This window comes from Agelaius tricolor, unplaced genomic scaffold, assembly GCF_023055355.1.
Source record: "Agelaius tricolor isolate 1412-34295 unplaced genomic scaffold, bAgeTri1.0.p SCAF_3, whole genome shotgun sequence".
NCBI lineage: Eukaryota > Metazoa > Chordata > Aves > Passeriformes > Icteridae > Agelaius > Agelaius tricolor.
In genome coordinates this window covers 6,757,634-6,783,621 of record NW_027269263.1, presented here as the reverse complement: position 1 = coordinate 6,783,621, position 25,988 = coordinate 6,757,634, and the positions used below count along the sequence as shown (strand labels likewise).

At 39.8% G+C, this 25,988-nt stretch overlaps 1 protein-coding gene across 5 annotated transcripts in view; it reads left to right on the top strand.

The window, feature by feature from the left end:
• The window catches only part of DUSP16 (dual specificity phosphatase 16), a 60,778-nt gene that overhangs the window by 8,197 nt on the left and 26,593 nt on the right, over positions 1–25,988 (top strand). For 3 of the 5 annotated variants that reach the window (XM_071422321.1, XM_071422320.1, XM_071422324.1), the window contains exon 2: positions 20,172–20,249. The gene's annotated coding sequence lies outside the window, so the exon portion shown is untranslated. Of the gene's footprint in view, positions 1–17,166; positions 17,281–20,171; positions 20,250–25,988 lie in introns of all 5 variants that reach the window. The other 2 variants (XM_071422323.1, XM_071422322.1) reach the window with 1 other exon arrangement.

Sequence of the window (25,988 nt, the reverse complement as noted above, 5' to 3'; positions counted from 1 at the left end):
TTAAAATAGGCAGAATGTTCTTTTCAGTCACTGATTTTGTCTATTGCTGTTTAAGTCAGCAATAGGGGGGTAATGCAGTAGAAGAGGTGGGTGGGTGGGAAGTGGGGACTGCTTCATGGTAAAGGTTCAGGTCTTGGTCTTTCAGAAGCCTTTGGGACTATATCTTTGAATGTGCTGCTTAGTGACTGGCACAGATAAAAGTGGATACAGTGACACTCTTAGCAAATGCTGCCTTAGAGAGATGAGTTGGTTTGGAAATTTTTAAAGGCTCCTAAGCTGTTTGATAGTGGCTTTCCCACTTTCTTTTTCATTTTATTTTCCTCCCCCTTTCCCCTGTAAAGGCTGTCTACTTTGACTGAAAAATTGCTTTCATGGCATGATGAATAATTAAAAAAAAAAGTAAGACTGTGTTGATGATTTAAGTATTTCACTATTTCAAAGCCAAGAATTTGTCATGAATTAACTTGGGAGCAATGTTGGGGATATAAATTTTTGTGTATGTACATGCTCAGTGCATATATATATATATATGTACACCTCAGTATTGACATGTGATCTCCAGTTCAATTTTGGTTAAAAAAAGAAAAGAAAGAAAACAAACCTTTCAGTACAAGGTAGATATTAGAGATCCTAAGGAAAAAAAGAGACATTACCTAATATGCTTTTGCCCTGATGTAGAACCTGCCTGATTCTGGAGTAGATATCCAGTAGCAGCATTTTTATGTATCTTAGCTTAACTGAATTATTAAGTGCACTTACAAAAATCATTTTGTTATACCCACCAAAGTAAGGCATTTTTATTGAGTGCTTAGTATTTGGCTCAGCTTGTGGTGCTGCTTTTCTGTACAGTCATACCTTGTGCTTACTTAGCTATTTATTACTTATTTACCTATTTTTGTAATTTATGTAGCAAAATGAGAATATACAAATCTTACTTCCTCCTTGAAATGTCTCTCCCTTTCAATTGTCAGTTGTTATACATGAAAGCACAGCTGGAATAGTTCCAGAAAATAGAATTACTGTTTCTTTAAGGTGAAGTGGGATGGGTGTTAAGTAGATCAGTTGCTTTGGGACAAGATGTTGATAAAGAAATTGAACTATCAACATGTAACCACATCCTTCAGGTTCTCCAAGAGCAGGAAAATGGGCTTCCTTGAATTCCAAATTCTGCACATTTTGTTCTGATTTATGTTTAAATGTTTAACTTGAAATTTAGTTCTATTTTCTGATGTCTGTGGACAGAGCTGTGATCCTGCTTTTACTCAAAATGCACTTAAATTGTACTACAGTGGAATACTCAGTCTTATCAGTTTCTCAAGCTGAAATTTCAAACGGTTTATCCAGTTTCAAAAGCTGTATGTTATAAAGGTCAACTTCTGTCATAGTGAAAATACTAGAAAAGGAGAATATGTGTAAGGAACAGAACTGGAGAGAGAGAGAAAGGACAGGGCACAATAGAAAGAAGAGGTATTGATCAGATGTTGAGAAAATATACCTATGTTTGTTAAATAAAAGAAGGTAGAGTCAACGGAGACTAAAACTATTACTAAGAAGAAGGAAGAAATTGCACATGAAAATGACATTTCATTTAAATCACAGAAGCTGTAGTTCTAATGTCTGTTCTGTCTGACAACAGAATAGGATCATTCCACTTTGGCTGGTAATGCTAGGCTTGCAGGAGTAGATAACAGAAGAGTTCTTTTCTGTGTGTATGAGGAGAAGTCTTTGACAGGCTGTCTAAATAAAGTCTTAGTGACAAGTTTCAGGAAATACAGGGAAAAGTGTAATTTCTAAGAAGTTCATAGTAGTAAATACTATTTGTGCATCTAGAAAATATCTTCTGAAGGTTGTTAAACTGTTTGTTTGATTTATAATTCATGGAACTGAAGATACACCTTAAAACCTAGAAATGTTGGGTGAGATTATGTGGTGACTTTTGAGAAAAAAACATTGTGTGGGTTTGTGTATTTGGTCTTTATCACTAGGGATTTGTAAATATTTAAGCATGAGTTGACTTCAGAACTTTTCATTATAAACCATATCTTCATGTTGAAAAGTTTACAGTTTCAGAGCCTTAAGCTTCAAATAGCATGCTCCTGTGTTCACATAAAGACATGTCTGTCAGTGCAACTGAGGGGATGGGAAGAAGTGTGGAAAATGATCTGTCTGAATGCTTCTATTGCGAGTTGCTATTTTTCTTTGTGCTGTTAGTAATTTATTGTTGGCTCTTTTAGGGTCTGGTATGTATGGAGTTATTCTAGACAGAAGAGAAACTTATATTAAAGAAGAAAGTTGGCAAATTTTGTGTTTGCCTCTAGAATATGTTGAGTACAAAAGGCTGATATCCTCTAAATACATCGTAGGTACAAATGTGCCAGCTCCCCCAGGCCCTTGCTGTTTTTCTTCTAACATTTTGGGGTTATGCTAAATGGTGCCATTGGTGGGAGTGCTTTGTAAGTACAAGTAGTCAGTGCCCCAAGGAGCCTTAACCTAAATACACAAAGCAGAAGAACAGCAGCTAAAGATTATTGACAAAGTGTCTTTTTCCAGCTGTGCATGTAGAGAAGGTTACCATGGCTGGCTGCTTGACCCAGTCCCTCTGCCTGTAGCTGCTACCCTAAGCCTGCTGCTTAGGGTAGTTTGTATGACTGTTCATACTTCACTCGAGGCCAAGTCTGGGAATAAATACACAAGCAGCCTATTTTCTTTGTTTGGTTTGAAGCAGACCAGAAATCCATCATACTGTTTGCTCCATAGACTCTAGGTGGTTGTTTGCTCCATGCCAGACCTTAAATTACCTGCCTTCTCAAAATCTTAGAAGTAAAATACTTTGTAGACTGTCTTTTCCTTTCTTCAGTGCTCTGCCCAGCTGGCTGTTATCTTTGTTGTCCAAAAGTGGGTTCAGTCACAGTAAAAGTGGAATTGGAGAACATTAACATGGATCTGCTGAAAGTAGTGGAACTCTCTCTCTCACGTGAGGATGACACAGAGTGCATTTCTGTGGCAAGTAACACCAAAGCCTTGCAGGTACTGAGATTCTTTCTTGTCTTCCCAGCCACTGTCTTTTCAAACTCACTCTTCTAATGGCTGTCAGGATCCCACAGTGAGCCAGAGCTGGGAACCAGAAATGCCTGAAGATTGTTTGGCTGTCGTTTACTGCTGCATTTGTTTATTCTACTTGGTTGTGCAGTCGGTTTGTGACTGATGTAGCTCTTTGAGTCAGCTTGCTGGATTAACTTGTGAGCTGGCATGAGGGAGGCTGCTCACTGGTAGCCCTGACTTCACTTGTTTTAAGCTGCCATGGAATGTACCCCCTCAAGCTTGTCTTCTGCAGAGGCAGCAAGAAGTATATTCATGGCACGGATTTACCCGCTGGAAACCAAGGCTGGAGCCATTGCTATTAAGCTGATTACTCTTTGTTTGCCAGTGCACATTCAAGTTGGCTTGTCTTGGCTTCCCAGGGCTCCAGGAGCTTGGTGCTCCATTGGAAACCCTTGTCTGCAACCTGACAATTCTAGAGCTTGGGTTCTACTTTTGCTCTAAAACATGGCCAGAATATAGACATACATGTGTAAGTGTTTTCATACTTACATCCACATACAAGCTATTTACATGAATGTGAATGTACGCACATGTGAATAATATACCCATATACTCTCTCCAGAGTTTGTATCTTATAAAGCTTTCACTCAATGTGATTTTCTTTTTGGGTTTTTTGATGGCTTATAGGATAAGAAAAATTATTAAGTGAAGTAATTAATTAGCTAGGAGAACAAAATAGCCTTGCAGATGATAAGGCTTCTTAGGCTCTTTCTAGGGATAATGAATTGAGAGAAAATCTGGTTACATGGTCTTTATGTAGGAGGTAGTTTTATTGTCATAGCTATCTGAAGTAGGCAGGTAAATTTTGTACATTTGGTAGGTTATGGTGTGTCTGTCTCACCAGAAATCACAAGAATATTCATTACTTATCTTTCAAAGGAAAGTGAAATAAAAACCTCTTCCTACTGGAAAGAATTTGCTTTGTATCATACTTATTTGGTAAAATGAAAAATCTCTTTTCTGACATTAGAATGGATAGCTAGTAATGTCTATTCATATTTTACCCTGTTGTTTTTTTTTTTTTCCCTTCTCATATTAACTTAAATGCTGCCAGTGTGTTCAGAGTTGTCAGTTTTCTCACTTGTTAATAGCTTGTGTCATCTCTGCCCACTGCTCTGGGGGAAGTTTTGATTAAACCTACAACTCCATTTAGCATTCCCATTCCTGTTCAAGTGGTGGTGTCTGATTCTTTTTAATCCTAATGCTGTATTTTTATATCATTTCAATCTCAGTCATTTGGGGCTTTTGAGTATTCCTTACATTTACTCTAAGTAAGAGCATGGTGATACCAGGACCGTGTTCTTGGAGTCCTGCCTGGAGTAAAAGGATTCTGCAGGTTCAGCTGGAGCTCTGCTGAGCTCCTGGTGCTGCATGGCACTGCTGTAATGGGATGGTGTCCACACTGGAAGAGGTGGTGTTGCAGAAAATCTTGTCTTATGCAGATGGGAATCCAGAACATCCTACTGGTGAGCCTGCCATCCCCACAGCATGTTGGGACTAGTCATGTTACTGGTGACATTTTGTCAGCTCAAGGGTTTGTGTCATTCAGGGAAGAGATTTTTTCCTCCCCTGCCAGATCATTAAGACTGCATTTTGCTAACTTGTGCCAAATTTGCATGTGGGTTTGGCAAACCAGTTAACTGAAGTAGCCTGTCTGTCATGTCAGCACAGCTCTGCCCTTCAGCCAGGTGCAGATCTAAAGTGGTTAGTTCCCATTGGCTTCATCCAATGTTGCTACTATCAACAGACACATAAATTTGGGGGTTTTTCCCCTCTACCACTCTACTGAGGGTTTATTCCCATCTCCTCGGGTAGGGAGTGGATGCATATGGTTGTAAATATTACATTTATCTTAAAATTTATATTTTTTAAAACTTTTTGCTATAGACTTCAAAGTGAGCTTTCCAGAAAGTCTACATAAAGTCCCTTCAAACAATGGAGTTGACATGCTCAAAGACACATGAAGAAATTTAATGGTGGCTCTGGGTCTGGGAGAGAAGGGTTGTTCTGTGTCCTCCCTCCTTTCTTGCCATATCCTCCTTTATGCCTGTCATAAGGTCTGTCAGAAGCTCTGCGTGGCTGCTCTTAAGTAACTTGTTCTGGTACTGAACTTCAGCAATCTTTTCTGTCTGTCTTTTTCTTCTTTTCTGCCATGTATAATACTTTCTACAACCATTTTGTACCTATGGTTGAATAGCTTGCTTTGTGACTATTGTGACCATTAGTGACCATTACATATTTCTATTTTCTGCTCAACCCTTAAATACTTAATCCCCTCATAAGTGTTGAGAACATGGTGCCTTACTCTGAGTTAATCAACTTTTTTACTCTGAGTTAATCAACTTTTTTACTCTGAGTTAATCAACTTTTTTACTCTGAGTTAATCAACGTTTTTACTCTTAGTTAATCAATTTTTTCCCCTCCTCTTGTGCTGTGTCAGTCCTGACTTAATCCATCTTGAACTTACCTTTTGCCAGCACCGTGTGTGGGACAGGCCCTTGCAAAGAAACCTCTTTTTGCTTTCTCAATTATTATCTAATTCCTGATATCAAATTTAATTGCACTCTTTTATTTCTGTGTATAAGCGCTTAGAATTTTTCTTATATATGATACTTTTTGTTCTTCTAAAGTTTTTTTTTTTCTTTTTTTCCTTTTTTTTTCTATCTGCTGTCACTTATATTGCTTTCTGTTTCTTTACCAAGGCTTTGATTCACATTTTTCTGGGATATGCTCATTTGGCCTGTGTAACCTCAAGAAAATGTTACCATTTCAACATAATGACTCTTTTCTTTCATGGCTTCCTGTTCCCTTTCCTTGTGAAGTGGTATGTATACCTTCCACAACTTCCAGACTCAGCTGGGAGCTAAACACGCAGCTTTTCATTTCCTCTCCCTTCTCGAATTGAGGATCTTTTGGACCGACCAGCAGTGTCTAAACCACTGTTTCTGAAGCACAGCAGCATGGCAGGGGTTTTGGTGGGAGCACTTCCAGGAACGTGGTGAGCTGGTTGTGTTATGGGCACTGTCATTCACAGTGAGCTGATGCAAACAGTGACCTGCCTTTCCAACATATTGTAAGATCCTTCTAGTGAAGAGCAGGGGAAAGGCTTATTTTCCTATTGCCAGGTAAAGAACAAACACGGAACAAAAAATGTCCCTTGGCATGACCTGCAGTGGTTCAATGGCTAAATTGAAATGTAGATTCTCCACCAAATTAAATTCCTCTTGTGCTTGGCTCAGTGTTCCCCTCACTTCCTTCTCTAAACAGAATTGGCTGGACCCTTCCCCCTTTTCCACAGTAACTGTGTGATTCCTTGTTTAGTTTGTGGGAATTGCAAGAGCTCTGATGTTTTTCTGAATTAAAGATGCCAGATTCGTAGGGAGTTCTTCCTCCTTCCTGTTGTTCCTCCCCTCCTGCCCTGATGGACTCTCTTGGGAGCTGGTTTGTTCTTATTTCCCCTAGGAGAAGACGTTACCTCATCAGTCCTCATGGCAATTTATGGTTCCTTGTGTGCAGAGGGCTTCAGTTGACTTCAGTGCCATTTCACCAATGGAACTAAGGAAGGCTGGGCTGCAGTACAGCAGTAGAGTCAACTCTTTCTTTTGTGTTCATTTCATTTTCCCTCTGGATAGGTTTCCATTTTGAGATACACTCTGTCTGGAATGACACAGCATCTCTGCAGCCACAAAATTGTTATGAAACGCTGAACACAGAGACCTTGCTATCAAAATACTTGTTTCTTCATCTTGTTTTGATCACTGTTGTGAAATGAAATGATTAAGAATTATTCTACTCCAAAAGTAGAGAAAAGGTATTGGAGCTTTCATTGTTTTGTGCAAAATAATGCTGTCTTGAGACTCAATTATTCAAAAACAAGTTGTAATGAAAATAGGCTAAAATCCTCAGCTTTATCTTGGTTGTATCAAATACTTGGTAAAACTCCAAAGTGGTAAATAACTTGGTTATTTTCTTTGTGGAGTACTAATCTTGTTTGCTTTGGCATGCAAAACCAAAGACACAGCTTATTTTTACTTAGTGTACACTTTTTTTAGAGTATCCCTTCCGTACAGTATTAAAGAGATTTATTACAGAACCCAGGAGGCCAGGCACAGACCATGGACTGCTGTGTTTGGTGGTCTCAGAGGCAAAGTGTTCACCTAGGCAGTTCTGGTCAGCACAAATAGTCTTGGTACTGATGCCAAAGTCCTTGTAGACAATTCAGCAAACGATGGTTTGGAGGGAGTGTGACAGAGGTGACAGTCTAATGTTGTTTTATATAGCTTAAGAAGAAAATAAAGATGCATCTGGTCTAAGAATAGGTCTGAAAAATTATATTTGCTGCAGTGTGTAGGTGTGAGCAGCATAGTTAAGGCAAAAAGAAACACTACTGTGCTACTAGAGAAGAAATCATATGCCTAGGTGAGCATCTCTCATCTTCTGTGTGTTTGAAGTGTCTTAGGATGAAGTAGAAAAATAAGAACTCTAACTTCAATGTGGAAGTCTGGGGAGAAATCCATCACATAAAATGGTATAAGAGAAGAAAACTGAAAAAGGGGAACCTGTTGACTGTAGCAGGTAGCTGAATTCCTTCAGGAGGGTACTGGAAATTTTTTGAAGGTGAAACCATTGATTTGAAGGTGAAACCATTACTTAGTGTTGCATTTTTCTAGACTGGCCATCAGTTAATCATGTTTTCTTTCTGTCACTGCTTTTATTGCAACATGTGGTGGTTGAAATCCAGGAGAAAGTGTAATGACATCTTAAGTTATTTGTCTTTTCAGTTACTTCTGTTAAAAGAAAAAATGTATTTTTGTTGATGATGCCAACAGTTGACGTGCACAAGATGACATTTTCAAAGTAAGTCTTTAACAAACAAACCCACATTTTTTTCTATAACTTCTGGTGTGAATACCTGTCCTTCTGCTTTTTCTCTTGAGACTGTATTACAAGCAGTACTGTTTTTCTTAACATGTGATTAGGTTTGCTGTAGAGGTTTTAACAGAGCTAAATATTGAGACACCCAGTCTAAGATGAGATGAGCTTTCAAGGTGATTGGTTCACACCTGATGGTTGCCGACAATCCCTGAAACATTTCATGTAAACTTTTTTCTTCTCTACCAGGACAAATCCCTTGAGCAGTGTTGCTGCTGTGTTATCTTGGGAACTTAGTGCATATGGTGTGTGTTGAATGGAGGTTTATTTTCAGGGTGTTGTTTTTCTTAGAAAACTCAAAGCTACAACAAATGGCCAAGTCTTCTGGTGGAACTTTCAGATCTGACTGTGTCTTTTTGGGTGCTAATATGTAATGCTAGGTGTTCACTGAATTGTTTGTATATGTTGCCACAGATTTATTTATCTCTTAGTGAGGATGTCAACCTCAAACAATTAAGCTATATTTATAGTTTTATAGCAGAATAAATAATTCCTCTGGATTCAAAAATTAAAATCAAATCACAGTTGATCATGATGACAGTGTAAATAGGGTAACAAAATTATCAGTCCTTCTAGGAGGCTTAATCTCTTGTTCTTTATAGTTTAGTTGAGATCTGTGAATCATAAAGGGTGGCCCAGTGTTGCTCTTCTCCTTCATAATTATTTAACTTTAAGGTTTTCTTAATTGTTGTGAGACAATCAAAAGATGCCTATCTCAGCAAACCTGATGGCACTGTTTCCTCCAGGCTGCTCTCTCTGTGGAGTTTCAAATGCTTCTGCCATGGTGGATGCATCACCATTCCTGCTTGGGGCATCAGTAGTCTGGAGGTGGATTTTGCAATTTTGTCTGTGTCTGTAAGTGCTGGTAATCTAATTGCTGGGTTCAGACAGGGAACTTGCTCCTTAGAAAAGCTTTCTCAGGAATAGACCTGAATGCATTTGAATGTCTGAAAAACCCAGGGGTGGGGTGGATTACCATGGGAACTGCCTTTAGCCTTGCTGGATGGATATACAGCCTGTGAAAGGCCTCAGGAGGATTTGACCATGCCTTAAAAATTTGACCATGCCTTAAAAATACAAAAAGAAGGCACCCATATTTGAATTCTTAGTCTGGTTCTCTGTGATCATTTATCCCTAAAAAGAAACATGAGTTCCAAGTCAGTAAATTTTCACTTGATGTCAGTTGTTCACCAAAAGAATTTTGGATATGACTATGATTTTTCCAAGCTAGACATCTTAAAAAATACTTACCTAGCCTATTAATTGCCCCATCTGGGAGCCACTGCTTTAAGTGGTAGGTGTCACATGCAGTAGTAGGTGCCAAGTGTAGTGGAGCAGGGCATTTTACTGCACATCTCTATCTTTGTTGAGTTGGGATAGGGTGAGTGTTTTTGCACATGTTCTTCTTGGAGCTGGTGAACTTTGTTTATTCTTTTGGAAGAAGGACCTCAAGTGCTTTTAAGCAGCTCATGCAGAGAAGGATCATGCTTTTTCTGTGGTTACTAGCTCAGGTGCTGGTAGAAAGGGTGTTTTCATTGGGCAGGCAGAGAGAGAAGCTGATGTTCCTGGGTAGATCTGTGCTACTTAAATTGCTATCTAAAGTAGGGCAGTTTCCCTGGGGAGTCCTTTTCTTGTTTGAGAGGGGCTCAAGGTACAGCAAGAGATAGTTTCTTCCCTGCTGCTTTGTTCATACCAGTCTACCTGAAGCACAGTTGGTCTGGCTCTAAAATGGTCATTAAGCTTCCTCAGAAAATTTTTATTAACTGTAATTGCCCGTACAGTTTGACAAGATTAGCAAAGCATGGAGAGCACTTGCTACTGTTAGGTTTTTTTTTTTCTTTTAATGACAAAGTTCTTTGGATTTGGCACAGTCTGTCTGCTGCAAACTCCTGAAGTAAAAACAGTGAGGGCTTGGCAAGCAATACAGCTCTAGCAGGAGAATATTTGGGCCAAGGACTGGTAGCCAAGCTCTTACCTTTTTGCATGAGAATTTCTTTAACGGGAATGCAAAGGAGATGGGACTGCGGTTAAATAATTACTCCTCTCCTCGATTGAGGGAACAGCCCTGAGGGAGGTGCTCATGTAATAATGAGCGTCCCTATTGTGCTGTGTAAGAACAAGGACGCTGTGCTGACACTGTGAGCAATCATCACGCTGGGGCTGGCTCATACCTGACCCTACAGACCTGTGCTGAAATGCACTCTTGACTTCAATTTTACCTCAAACACACCAAAAATCCATGGCAGTCCAGCATATGGGACAATACCGTACTTCATACTCTGCAGCAGGACTTTGGACCTTCATGCCCTGGCACCATCCATTTGTACCAGTGGAGTGGGAATTCTGTGTGGCCAAGTTCCCTTTTCCCATCCAAGCAGTGCAAACTTTGTTTAAAACCAAAGGTGTATCCTGGGGAATACTGTACATTTTACAGACTAAGATCTGGTGGCTGGGTTGATCTTCTTGGAGCACTAGGGTATTTTTCCTCTCCTTCAGTTATTCCAACATACTTCTCACTCAATTCCATATGCAGCCCCTGCTGTCTGCAGCAACCTGTTTGTGCTGGTGGCAGGTTTATTTTCCATTCCTTACACTCTTTGTGTATCTGAGCAGGAGCTTTGAGATCTCTGCTTTGTCCAGTGTTTGGTACTGTAATGGCAGCAATTGCTGAACAAATCATTCTGGACCTGGCACTCTGGGATGGTGCAGCTAGAGATGCTCAGCCTGGTCCATCTGCCAAGGAGGAAGGGTTTAGTTTGGGTATGTAAAGCTCTCTAGCTGTGCCATGAGGTGAGCTTGCACAAATAAACCCTCCTTTTTATCAAGGCTGGCTTGAGCTCTACTCTGGTGGTTTAGCTCAGAGGTAGCTCATAAGTCTTTGGTTTAAGCATCTCCCCTGCATGCTGTCCTGCACCGAAGCATGCATGGAATATCAGAATAATTTAGCTGCCAAACCCATTTAAAAAACCTCTAAAACCTGCAGCTTCTTGCTTTTTCACTGAAATTCATGGATATGGCCTTAAGCATACCTTTGATGTCAGGTGGTCTCCCTGCCAAACCTAAAGCTGGTTCTGAGTAAGGTCTTATGTGGTTATGCTTTCAATAGAGTGCCAGAAAGCTAAACCTTGGCAAGACTGGGCTTTAAGCTGATGGTGAGAACAAGTTTAGGAAGAATGTTTTAGTCCTGGATAGGCATTGTAGCCTAGATACATTTTCTTCTAGAACTAAGTCATAGGTTTTATTTATTTTGCCTCTTCCAAGGCAGTCGAATCTACATTAAAACATAGATGTTCTCAAGAATTATCTGGATTTGTGCTTGATCTTTCCCATCTCCTAGGTTGTGAATGACTTGCCTTTGGAAGCACATGCCCCAGGCATTCCTGCTCTGACTTGAGCCCGGTGGTGTGGCTGCAGAGGAAGAAGGCTGAAGAGGGTGGGAGGAGCCCTTCTCCTTCCCCCCTTTCCTGGTGACCTCCACTTCTGTGCGTGTGCTCAGCTCTCTTCCTGCACGTTCTGACCCGTGCTAGAATCCTATCACAGAGGGCAGCTGCAGTCAGGGATGAAGTCTTTGCTGGAAAACATTTCTTGCCTTGGTCTGAATTGCTTTTGGTGTTCATTGGTAGGAATTGGCTCCTTTTGCTCTGTGGTTCAAAGCACCAGGGTTAATCTTTTCATGCCACTTGGTGTTCCTGGGGAGAACCTAAGTGCATACACCATTCCCCGGGGCAAATCAGTTCCAGATAAAGTTTAAAAAATGAGCAGAATGACCCCAGGTAACAAACACATCAACTACATCTATCTCTGTCATGACTTTATAAAGGTAAATGTGCTTAATTTCCCCTGCTATCTTTATTAAATATGCTTAATCTCACCTGCTGTCTTTTTCACTGCTACCTAAGTCAGCTTGGAACTCCAGGAGAAGAAAATTTGTTTTACTTTAAAAGACCTAAGTTACTGTCTCCTCATTGCATTGCAGGATGAAACTTCTAGTTCTAGAATTTTGATTAATGCACGACATTTTAAGTTGTATGTAGAAATGGTCAAAGTTTTGCAGTAACCTGGAAAACACTTTAAAAGAAAGTAATTTTCCTATGGTGTTTTTGTGAGGGCTTTTATTTGTTTGGGTGGATTTTTGTTTGTTTAATTTTTCAGAAAATACAAATATTTTTGTATTTTCAAGCAGGTTGCAAGAAGGGTTTGTAAGGAGAAGATTTTTTTCAGTTTCAACTGACTTATTTGGCAGAAACAGGCAAGATTTCAGGAACACAAACTTCACTTAAATCTTGAAAAAAAAAACAGTGAATATAAAGCTAGGTCAAGTGTCAGTTAATAGCAATAAACAACTTTATAATCCAGGGAAAAGTTTGTTTATGGGAAAAATCTACCAAAAATCTAGTAACTTCATGATGACTCCAGGATTTTCCTGTCTTGGTATTAACTTCAAGAATTTGGGTGGGGAGAGTGTTCTTTTTTGAGGCTATCTTTTAGGTTTCTTTCTGTCTTTTATCACATATTTCCAGTGGTGTGACTTCAGCCAGACAGTTTCCATAAGAATATGATTCACTGTGTAATTTATTACATGCTTGGGGATGTGCTTTGGACTTCTTTTCCTGTTTGGGAAGAGGGACAGGCTCTGGAGATGTTTTGGAAGCCTTGGCTGCTGTTTCTGTGTCACAGTTTGGTTCTGTTTCACGTCAGTGCATGTGAGGAAGGGCTTGTGCATTCTGGAGTTCATGCCCTCCCTCTCCTTATCACTTCATATTAACCTCTCTCATAAAAGATATCACCTCTCCCTGCAAGACCTGCCTTTCCTGTATCCTTGGGCACTTGCAGATGCAGCAGGAACAGCAGGGATCTGTTGGATATGCAGTTCTTGTGGACTACATCTGTTTGTTTTCTTTCATAAAGTACCTGGGATTTACTGTGGTGTTGGAAATTACTCTGGGTTGATGTGCCTTTTCCTGAGACAGAGTGAGATGCTTTTCTAAGGATGTTAAGGGTTCATGCAATAGCATTGTTGCATGAATATGTAATACAGGTTTGAACATACTGGCATGATGCTTTAAAATCTACAAAATAGATTTATGACAAAATAAAAATGTCTGTATAAGTTGTGAACATGACCTCATGAATGAGAGTGGGAGAGCTTGGGCTAGCATTACATGTCTCATAGCATAGCCCCTAGAGAAATGCTCTAGCAGCATAAAAATGGCCACTTTTTCCTCTTTTCCTTCTGCTCCAGCTTGGTGTTTATAGGTAAAGTCTCTGCAGTGGGAAACATAGACTGTGTGCATCTCCACTGCAGTAATGTTTAGTATAGCTGTTTAGTGACAGGCACAAACTTGAGTCAAATGGTGAGAATTGGAATTGCTAAGAACAGACTTGCAGGTGACCAGTTTTCAACAGTGACCTGGTTTGTGGTTTTTTTAACCTCCCATTATATTTATAGAGGGCTTTCCTTTACTCTCACCTAAGAATTTTTGTGCTCTCATCTTAAGAGGATATTCACACAAAAACCTGATTGTGCCTGTCTGGGAGAATGTTCCCTGTTCAACCTGGCCTTGGGCACTTCCAGGGATGGGGCAGCCACAGCTTCTCTGGGCACCCTGTGCCAGGGTCCCACCACCCTCACAGGGGAACAATTTCTGTTTCTTCTTAATATCTAATCTAAACCTATTCTCTTTCAGTTTGAAGCCATTCTCTCTTGTCCTATCACTACATGACCTTGTAAAAAGCTCTTCCCTGACTTTTTTGTAGGCCCCCTTTAATTATTGAAATTATTGGGCTGAATTAGTTAAAAACACCTGTTTCCCACACCTTTTAGTGAGTGGTTCTTTTCTGGATACTGTGAGGAAGGTGAGGCCTAAAATGATAACCTGAGTACAGATACATATTCCTAAACTTCTAGTTAGTAAAGTTAGAGAAAATTTAAAAAATAGAAAAGGAAGAAAAAAAAAACCTCCAAACTGTGCAGTATTTGACGGGAAGCCAGTGTAACTGCCTTGAAACTGGAGTGGCATGCCTGAGTCAGTGAAGTATGAGCTAAGAACCTGGCAGAAGCCTTTTGCACAAAGGAAGGTTGAGAGAGTCTCTCAGGAAGCCTGTGCGCTGCTAAATGTGGCATGTTTGAACATGAGACTGACATCATTGTGAGTTCATAGTAGTGAAAGAACAAAGTATCAGCCACAAATTAGACTGACCTAATTTTTAAGTCACTTATAAAAACTTAATAGCACAGTATCTTGCTTGTGCAAGCTGTTTATTTCTATCCCAACCTCTGACTACTTCATTTAAACTGCAAGTTAACCCTCTAAACTGTTAAAAGAGTCGTTCAGGAAGGTGGGGGGTGTTTGAGGGGTGCTGCAGACTTCCTTCCTTGGCTCTTTTTCTACTCTGACCTCAGTTTGCACATAAAGGAAGTGATTAAGGACCACCCATCATATACCTTCATCCTTCAGGATCAGTTTCTGGAGGTAAAAACCTCAGGACTGCTACCAAATCCCAACTCTTTCTTATTGGCTGCTCACATGCAGACTGGAAGTCTGTCTGCAAATTGCCAGAACACGTGCCAAGGGTATCAGGAGGAATTTATATAGAATGAGTAAGCTATTATAAAACCAATCAGTATCATTTATTGATGTATCCATGATTGTTGACAAGGAACCAATGCTTCTTCCATTGCTGAATACTTAAGAAATACAAGGATCTTGCAGTTTGCAGATAATAAACTTCTTTCGAAGTATTTTAGTTGGCTCTGCATGCCCTGAAGTTGATCCATTCTGTTGATGTATTACTTCAGTTTTTGCAGAAATATTATAAGCTCTCCAAGCTTGGGATTACTTCGACAACAGTTGCTTTTTAAAGGACTGTAAAACAAGACACCTCTACAGATTCTGAAGAAATGTAACATTTATAGTTTTGTACAGAGCTGTGAATACATGCAAGCACACATCAAATGGGATAATATGGGTGTATTTTAAGGGAGTAGTTTCCTCTTTGATATTCAGAATTCTGTTATAAACCGGAGAGGTTGCTATAAAACATTGCTTGTTGACCCTGGTCCTTGGGTAAGATGCCTATCAGATAATAACTACATAATTAAGTCCCTTGGTTTGGTATTGTTCATTTTTTCCCTCCAAAATTACAAAAATCCTGGTCCCTTTTGGTTCTTTCCCACTACATAAAACAGTGGTCACATTTTGGCAGTTGTTCTTGAGGGGGTTTCTGTATTTCATGGTTAGGTCACTTTTCATCCTCTACATCAGGCAGGAGCACCTGAAGGGAACCTACAAGAGATGTTACAAAGACATGGAATGATAGGACAAGGGGGAATGGCCTCAACCTGACAGAGGGCAGGGTGTATTTAGGGATTGGGAAGAAATTCTTCCTTGTGAGGGTGGTGAGGCCCTGGCACAGGGTGCCCAGAGAAGCTGTGGCTGCCCCATCCCTGGAAGTGTTCAAGGCCAGGTTGGGCAGGGCTTGGAGCAACTTGGGATAGTGGAAGGTGTCCCTGCCTATGGCAGGAGGGTTGAAATTAGATGGACTTTAAGGTCCCTTCCAACCCAAACCATTCTTTGACTCTGTGATCCTACTTCAGTGGTAATGTTTGTAGTGATGCAAGAGGCACAGCTGGGGAACAGAAGTCATCCTCTGCCCTCCTTCTCTCATTGTAGAGATGTGTGTGGCTTCTCTTTTCAGCCACGTGGTTACCATGTTAGAAATGTGACTTTGGCACCACTGCAGGTCTGGTAAAATTCATGGTTCAAATTCAAAGAAACATTTGGGATCCTTTGGGAAAGACACACCAGAGCACATGACTGGGATCACAGTTCAGTGAGGTACCATGACTCTTGGTTCTGTTCCTGACTGAGGCCCTGTTGGTACCATCTTGTCAATTGAGTTAATATTTGAAAGCAATTGTAATAAGCAAGCCATCATAATTACCTTTGTGGGTACAAATTAGGTATGAAAACATGTTCTGTTCCCAGAGTGTGAGCTGTCTTATACCATGGTGAGAGATTTGAGTCACAATCATCTGGATCTAGGGGTTTGTTAATTTGTTTTCTGTGCCTCATCTGCAATTCAGCCATCACTCCATATCATAGTCTGAACCACTCAGTACTCTGAACAGCCCAGAATGGGAGGCCTCTGAGCAGGATTACTGCAACTGTTTAATTTCTGGGAACTATAACAACTTGATTTATTTCTCCCTGTTAATTGCGAGCCATTGCTGTACAGCATATTCCTCAAAGTTTCCTCTTCTACTCCCACTTGAAGATAGTTGGGCTGTCCCTTGTTTGTGGACTCGCAGTTTTCCCGCATCTATTCTGTTTCCTTGCCATGTAAATGTCATTTAAGGAGAAACCCAATTAAATTTAACTGCTGTAATGGGTAGGACTGAGCTTACATATGTGTAATGTCAATGTTTATTTGGCCCAGCCTCCCTTCTGAAGATGCTTCTGCATGCTTTTATCACTATGAAGCATACACCGGTGGAAATATTTACTTTGTATAGAGCATGCAGAAGGCTTTAAAATGAGTTTGACAGCAAACTTAATCAACACTTTTATTAGGGTTTTTTTTAACTTCTAGATATTTCCCTGTACAGCTGACAGGACATGCATGCAGCGCAGTGCAGCACTGTGTTTTCAGACACAAGCAGGAAGAAACAAAGTATTAATGTTGACAGTTAAAAAAAAAAAAAAATTCCTTTCAAACTTTCTCATGCCCTGATGTGAAGGGGTTGAATGTGCATGTTGCCTTCCGGGAGAGCTGGAGTCATTTCCTCAAATGGGTGAAAGACCAGAACGTTTTAACCCACGTTGTTCCATACCACACAAGCAGATTACAAGTCTCTGTTCTTAAAGGAGATTGACTCATTTTAGTCATTCAGTTTAATTTAAGAGAAAAGTGAATAAAAAGTCTGCTGCAAGAAATTCATCCCTGCCTTGCCCAGAAGGCAGGGATGAATTTCTGATTAATTTCCCTAATAGAATTACCATCATTATCCTCTGTCTTTAATCCATCCTAGTTCTTGGTTTCTGATCCACCTTCTGTTTTTATCATACAGTGACCACGAAGTAGATCAGAGTTACCCTTTTTTAAATCTAGTTTTTGGCTCCTTATTTGCAGGGACATATTATTTGGATGTCTCCCCCTCAAAGGCTCTCATTAGGCAGAATGCCTTATGTTTAAAAGTTAACCACTCTCTGAAGACTCTGAGATCCCATCTTTCCCTCTTTCCTGGTAAGCCTTTTAAAGAAATAGCATGGACTATTATAACAGCTGTGCTTGATGTTTATTTAGCACTACTCTTCAGAGCACTCCTCTTTTCAATCTGTTTCTCAGCAAAAAGATGACCATGAACATACAGAAGTCACTGTTTGTGTTGGTCTGCAGAGCTGCAGAACAGGTGATTCAGAACGTGCAGCTTGTGCAGGAGATGGAAACCTTGGTGTCATGAAAGATGCTGCTGTAAAGCAACTGTGTCATACAAATAGCAAAGATATGCTGGAATTGCAACAGCTTGAGGATTTATGAATTATTTCAACACCTTAAGTTTTTCATTGCATTACTTTGTTTTCTTTGTGCCTTTGAAAGCTACCATACAGTTGCTGGTAGAGGGTGGCAGGTGTGGGCAATTGGTCACAATTACACGATCAATCTTTGCCACTTGGTGTGCAGGGCCAAAGTAGCACTTGTGATGTGTTTTGTGGGGATAGGCAGTTGCCATTCAGTTGTCCTTCAGTTTTAAATTGGTTTGTGAATTCATGTGTTATATGCTGTGGTTTTGGATTGGATCTCTTCAGACTTGGATTACATAGATAAGTTAAATAATTTTCTAAATTACTGTAAATTTTATAAATATTATATCAGATACTTCATACAAGATTAGATTTTTGGAAAAAAGAGGAAGGTGGTGATGTCCTTAGAGATGCTGTCACATTTGACTGTTCCATCTCTCCCTGGCTTCTCTCTTGCTCAATTCTCCTCACTCTGTGCCGTGGGAGGAGTTCTCTGCGTGACCCCACTGGTTGGGTTGTTTAGCTGCAGTTTAGGGAAGGCCCTGAGCAAGAGAGGAGAAAAAAGGCTTCAATTTTTAATTCTGGAAAAGAGAAAAAGGTATTTAAATAAGGCCTGGAGGACTTCTTATTTGCCAGAAGTGAGTATAAAGACAAGTTTATATCCTTCTGTAACTCACCCTAATTGAAAGGATGTATATTTCTTTTTCTAAAGTCAGCAGAAAAATCCTGGCCTCTTAATGATGAAAGACTTTTTTTTAAACTTTCTTCTAAGCACAAATGGCTGAAGTTTCCACTTTAAACTTGGGTGGCTCATTCATATTTCTCTTAATGGTAATATGGTATTCTCTCTCTCTCTTCCCTTCCTTACCACCAAGACTGAAAAGGGGAGGGGAGAGGGATATAAAATGTTTCTGAAAATTACAGGAAATGTCTTTTCCTTAAACAGCTTTGCCAGGGAATTTCCAAATATGCTTAATGCTTATGGCTGAAGTTACACCAGTTCAGTCTTCAATAATGAGTGGATCCTGTTCTTAAAATGTGACACCTCCTTCCAGTAAACTGTGTTGAAATTAAGTATATGCTTTGTTTCTCATCTGCTCTTCAGCAGAATTAATCATTCCCTGTGGTGAAATGACGCCTCTTGGGGGCTGCTTTAAATACTTGATTTACATGTATTTATTAAAGTGGGGAAAAAAGAATATAGTGTCCTGAGATGAGAGCTGGTTTGTTTGTAAGAACATCAGAGAGGTGTGGCTGGCAGAAGGAGTCATGGCATGGCATGGATGGCCCAGAGAGGCAGGCACTGGTGAGTGTGAAGGATACCTGACAGCTTTCAGGGGGACTTCAGGAGCTGCATGTGAGGAGGAACAAAAGAGGAGATGCTTTTTGGCTCAGGACTTTGTTTTCTTGGGCTGTCACAAGGTGGTCTCAGATCATAGGGCCCTGTCTCTAGGCAGAGCCTCATCAGTGCTGAGCATTAGTTTAGTGTTCATTTCTGGGATGAGATTAGAAAAAGGGATAGCCACAAGTACAACAAGTAGGATGGGTTTTCTCTTTGTTCTCTATTGCCTTCTGCCAGGCTTTTGCCACTGGATTATGGAAAAAGACAGGGAGGTGATTAATCCCTGTAGTTCTTTTCCTTGTGGGATGCTGTGGGTTTTCAGGCTGTTCCTTAACACCTCCAGCCCTTTGCTGGGGTGGCTCTTCTCAGTTGTCATATCCTTTACTCTGTGCTTCAGAGCCTCTCCTGGATCTCACAGCAAGGCACTGCTTGGCAATAATTTCTTGTCATGGTTTATATCACAGTGATTAAGGGAAGCCGTCATCTCTTGGCAGCCATGATTTGAATCTTGGGCTTAGCTGCCCAGGAAACAGTTTGGAACTGATGCTGATGTGTTTGTCTTTGCTTCCTTGTGTAAAAGCTGTAATTTAATTTGTTCCCGTTGAACAGCAGATGCTTTGGGTAGAAGTTGTATGGGTATGACTGTGTGTAATGATTGGTGACACTAGTGCTGCCTTTTTTAGAGTGTGGAGAGGTGGGCTTAATTACACAAATGTCCTGTTTCATTGGTCTCTGTCCATACAAAATATAGCTGTATTCACACTTACTTGTGGCAATCTTTCACATTAATTGGTACTGATCAGGAGATTGTGAATTGGTTTAATTCTGTGCAAATGCATCACCTTTAATGCTGAGCTGTACTTTGGTTTTCTAGCAGTGAGATGTGTCAAAGAGTTTGGAAGGCTATTGATGGTTGTTTTGTGTTTATTGGGGTTTTTAAAGCATCTCCAACTTTTTTTAAAATTTCAATTTAAATATAGTACAGGGATTTGCTGTGGTGTTTTTTTTCTCTTTTCTTTTAGAAAGTCAGTGTAGTGTAACTTTCTATTTTGGACCCATTCCATATAAATGAATGCCAGCATTCATAAATAACTTCTCACCTAGGTTTTCATGTGTTTGGGGGAGTTGTACAGCAAATGACTGCACTGAAAGTGTAAAATCCATTTCCTGGCTTGGGTTGGGGGGTGTTTGGATTTTTATTGGTGTCTTTTAACCTTGTAATAAGGATTTTATTACTGTTATTATTAATATTATTATTTTCCTGTGTTTAGGTAATTCCTTCTGCCGGCCTTTGTATGTGGACCACCTTCTGTCCTGTTCAGGCCATATAAATTGTGACTTAAATGTAGGTGAGTAACAGCTTTTGACATGAAATAATAATAAATTAACAAAAAATTTATACTCCAAAATTTTATGTTGCTTTGACTTGGAGGTCATAGAGGGAAAACCATTTTTTAAAAATCCATTGACACTTTTCCTGGTTGTCTAGTGTCCTGGGCAATAGGAACCTAAAAATGTAATGTATTATAGTATATGTTTGAAGCAGATTATTTAATCTTTCATTATGGTTGCCACAGACCTATATGCTGTGAACTTGCAGTGAAGAAGTATTTTGAAATGGAAAGAACTTCTCACTCGATTGGGTGGAGAAGGGAGTCCCCAGATTAAGTCTGAGTGTCATTTGAATACAGTGATGTAACATATCAACAGCATCTTCTAATGCTTCCCAGGAGGCCACGTTCTGCCAGTCAGGTTTCCCTGCAGTCACATTTAATAAATGTTTATTGTTTCACTGGGAATGTCAAAGAGATTGGCTCCTTGGTAAAAACAAGTGATGATAATCTGGCTTATTGTTTAGAGACAGTGATGGTGCATGGATGATATTTGCAAGAACATTGCAGATGTTTGAGAGCTATGCTGAGTAGGTCAGCAAAACGTGGTGGTTTGGTGTGCTTTTTGGTTTTATTTTGAAATAATATAATATATTATTTCAAATATGATTATTTGTGTGACAGGAAATATCTGTTATCTAAATGGAAGGCCTATTCCCCTTGGTCAGCCCAGCTGTCTCAGGGTGCCAGTGGTAAAATGTTGCTGAGCCATAGGTGTAGAAATAGAGTGAGCTTAAAAATCTTAACTGGACATCTTTTATGCAGTGTATTTGTGGGAGGTTGATTTCCTTTCTGACTCTCTTTGCATCTGTTTTCACATTGGTGAGCACAAAGAAGTGGGGAGACTTTTCTTTAGAACTAGTAATCAAAGTTGAGTGATTAGTGAAGCAGGATGAAGGACAAGAGTACTGAAAAGAAAATCCACCCTCATCTATGGTTTTGCCAATGCATTACACTTGTCTTTCTCATGGTAGTAGAGTGTGTAATCTAAAATGCATAAGGCTGGTTATTCTACAAGGAAGAGAAAATTAACACATTGCATTTTGACTGCATATATAGGATAAAAGTACAGGTATGTTAAAAGTAGAAGAGGGAGCACCCATAGATAAGCAAGGGAAAACAGGGTGAAATTTTTTAAACTGCTTCTTTTTCATGAACATGGTACATTAGTGACATTAAAAAAATGTTAAATCTATGTGTTTCTATTTAAATTACTTTCTCTGCTGCTGTCCAATCTTGCACCACAGTGAAGAGTGCTCAGAGGGTGGTGGAAACTGTCTGTTCTTCAACCTCCCTGCCAGGAAGCATGAGGAAATGATGTGTTTATGAGATAGTGATGCTTATTTGAATCATCCAAAAAGCCCAAGACACCCTCATTCCCCTGAGCTGAGGGAATGACACGAGCCCTTGCTAACAGAGCTCTTTGAATTGATGAGCATTTGTTATCTCACTCCTATGTGTTCTGCACAATGACAGGTAATACATATGTGCTTCTCTAACTTCAGCTACTGTTTTTTCCCCCAGTCTTTGCACATTATTACACATTTGTTGATCTCTGTAATTTACTGGCTTGCTTGCTGCATTCAAAAGAACAGCTATTCCTCAATTTCAATTAAAAATTTTATTTCCCTTGTGCTCCATAGACACTCTGTGTTTCTGAACACTGAGTAGCATCTTGAGCAAGGATTGGACCTCTCTCAGCTGTCACTTAGTCTCTTGTAGCACTGGGAAAAGGAACCATCCAGAACACAATTTATTTCCATCTTTTTGAGGCTGGTGAGGGAATGGTTCTTGCAGGAGTAGGAATTCACCCTCTGGTCCCTGGATCTGGAGTTTCTCTCTGGTTTGTGTACACTTCTTTGTCCAGTATCAGGTGTGGCTGTGGTAACAGGCTCTGGTGCTGGTGGTGTTGGGACCAGCTATGAACCACTGCCACTCCCAGTAACCCTGAAGCCAAACACCCCTTTTGTAACAGCCAGCAGTAGCTGGAGTCCTGCAGTTTGGGATGTTCTACATTTGCATTTTAATTCAGCTTTTCAGTATTTCTTTTACAAGGGTGCCCACCCTAAGAACCATCAAAAGGACTCTAGGGGATGATAACGTTTTTCTCATTTGTACATGTGTTTGCCTGTTAAAAGTAGAAAAATACACAGTTTAAAAAAAGCCAACTCTGTCAGGTGTTTCAGCTGAGTCCATAAAGGCTGCCCATCAGGACCTTGTTCAGGTGCTGTAAAGTGATTTTGTCAGAGTTATGCATGACGTGGGAGCACTGCTGAGGCTCCTGACAAAGCAGGCATTAGTGACATAGCCACACATTTATGACAGCAAGGTTCAACTTCAAGGTTATCTTAAGTGAGGCAGAATCTTTCAGAGATTGCAGCAAGGCTTTGAGAAGCTCTTTTCTAGTTCCTTAATTGGGGTAGAATTAGAGACTCTTGTTCTGAGAGTTTTTAAAATATATTCCTAACACATCTGCCTCTCATCCCCAGAAGTATTTGAAAGATGTGGAGATGTGGAGCTTAGGGATATAGCTTAGCGGTGGACTTGGCAATGTTACTTTAACAGTTGGACTTAATGATCTTGGAGGTCTTTTCCAACCTAAATAATTCTGTGATTCTCTATGAGCCAAAACCTGAGAACTCAAACAATCATCCTGTTGTGATGGAAAGGAATTGCTTGGAGTCAAAGTGATAGCAGTAGAAATTAAAGGAGTGCATACAAAATGTGAGTTATAGTGACTGAAAAACCAAACACAACCACATAACCAAAAACGTGGCACTTGCTTATTTCACTGCATCTGAACCAGTTGGGATGGGGACAGGAATCCCTGAGGCAAGAGATCCTATAAAATTAAACATACATGTAAACATTAGTCATCCACTGTTGTTTGTGTGCAAGATAGTAGGAGGATTGTTGGTTTGGTTCTTTAAACAATAAGGAAAAGCTGTAAAAGTACTGGAAAAGTGCAGAACAGACCTTTTTCCTTTCATAGTGAGTTAGATGTTTAATTTTCTTGTTTAAAAGTGCCAGTGTTGCAGTCCCTCTAGAAGGAGGAAGCAGACATGCAGTGTTCCCAGTGGGTACATGAATGAACCTGTGGGAGATTCTCATGGCTCAATTATGGATCACTTTTCATAATCCTGATTTCAGCATGGAACACCTTGTGACTAGGATGGCTTCCTAGCTTTAAGGCCATCAGCACAATGGCCTGTTTGGGGCAATGCATTACATGAGATCATTTTAAGAGATCCTATACCATTGAGATCTAAGTCACAAGTAGAAAGAGAACAGTCAAGAAATTTAATTTTATCTGTTTTACAAATGCATTAGAAATTAAACAGATGTTTCAACACCTCATGGAAGCTGAATGATAAGAGCAGTCATGAGGAATGGGATGAGTGCTCAAGTGTTTATCTAAAGCAAGAGGCTGCCAGTTCTTGTTTAGATAGGTCCCAGGAAAGACTCCCAAATACTGATAGTTCCAGAAACCGAGAGAATTAAAATAAAATCCTGTACTTCATAAAATGTTGTTTCTCCCCAGCACCATTGAGATGTTCCTGTCAAAACAGGACTTCAGTTGCAATAACTTAAGGTGACATTACTGCTAAGTTTATTGCTTTCAAACCATGGGCAGAATCCTTTCAAGCTACTTGGTATGTTAAGATAATAAGGATATTTTAAAGGATTCTTGACTGAAGCCCACTTGCCTTATGTTCTTTACATGCTCTTTACTCTGTCACCAGATATGACTGGTTTGAGTTCTTCACAAGAGTCTTCTGAAACAAACCTCTGTTGTCTGAAAGTGAAGGCTGAGAAAGCAAACAGCAAGCTTTTAGAAGATAAGAAGCATACCCAAACTGAAAGTTGCAAATTAAAGATTAAGTATTTCTAACAGCATCCGTTTTAGAGTTCTGTACTTTCTCAGCTGCTATATTTTCCTGTTATTACTTGAGCTTTAAGTCAGCAATTTATCCATCAAAACAAACTGTCTAGTTCATGAACAAACTGTCTAGCTTGCAAAGGAGCTGGAGCCAATTCCCACTAGAGCCAGTGGAAAAGTTTTCATTGAGTTCAGTGGATTTGGTATCTGGCAACCTTTGATGTGAATAAAAGAGAATCAAAATTTGTGACAGGACATGTTGAGAGAAATTTTTTAAATTGCAGAATACTCTTTTCCTGGGGGGGGAAAATTTGACATAACTATCAAGATTCCTCCCCCACCTCCCCCACCACTTGCAAAATGTCATTTTGATAGTCAATGGTCTTTTGATACCTTCCTGAGACTAGTGTATAATGACTGCTCTTTGAGGGGAGCACACCTGCCAACCAGGTTTTTAAAACATTTAATTAAAACTTGGTATTGTATATTTCCCAATATTTTTACTGTAGTTTAGAGCAATGTGTATTTCACTGCTATGTGCCTCCATTTATCTGGGCAAGCTTAACAGCACTGTCACAACAGCACTAAATCAGGACAAATGGAAGATCACATTTTGTCAGCCTAATGTCTGTCTACGTGGAAGCTGATGTTTTTCTTGTATTGCCACATGAAACTCATGAAACAACTTCCAGTTTCCTCTTTTGGGTTGTTAACGTCAAGTTTGTACTTTTTGCAGAATTTATTTTGTTATTTATTAACATTGTGTAAATGTAGATTTTTACAATATATCTAAAGAGCAAAACATTTTCACACCTGGCATTTCCCACTGCCAAATGCAAGTGGCCTGTTGGTATAACAGGACTTTTAATATAAATCTACTGATAGTTAGAATTCTTTACTTGTCTTGCAATTAAGGTAAATAACAAACATTTCAAATGGAAGCAGCAAGTCAACACCATAAAATCTAAGTTCAAATGTGAGCTAAATCCCCAAAGGACCTAGCCCTGTGGTGGCTCCTTTCTGAGGAGTGTTCCTATGAGGACTTGTGCCATCAGAACGTGTTTTGGGACCCCCTGAGGAGCCTAAAGGCAGCTGTGAGGCAGTGCTACAAGGAGGGGGTAAAGGTGTTGGGGTTTGACTGCTCTGCTGCTGCCACTCTTTCAGCTGATGTTGTTCAGATGCTGTCAGGATCTAATTTTAGAGAAATATAGTTTGTTTCAAAGATTATTTAGCATGAGTGCTGGGGGTTACACATCCCACCATAAGCATCACACAGCTCTAGGAAGAACAGAAAAAAAAAAGAATAGAAAGCTCACTGCTTTACCTTCCAGTAGTGTGAGACCTCGTCCATCTCTGGTGATTAATTCAAATAAAATGCTTGTGTTCTGATGTGGCATCTTGTCCTGGTTTCTATTCAAGCATTTCCTTCAAAGAGGTGGATGTAAATTTGGTCCTTTCCTTTGTGTAGTTTCAGTTTTCCAGCTTGCAGTGCTGTTTTGTGAAATATTTTCCAAGTCATTAAACTTTGAAATGTTTAATATTTAAAATGTTTAAGCGTTTTAAAAGCAAATTTTACTTCTTACTAAGTGGTGCAGTGCTGAAATGCATTTAAATAGTTTTGCTATTGAAAGGAATACCATGATTTAGGGCAGCATCTCTTAATTATGTTCTAACAAAGTCTTGTGAAGAGGCAGAGCTAGTGGCAACAAAAGTCTGCAATTAAGGCAGGGTATGTTGCCTGAAATACAAGATAATTGTCCAGGCAAGATCTTTGGAATGGATTCAGAGCCTGCAGTTGCCAATGCTCTCTCTAGGTG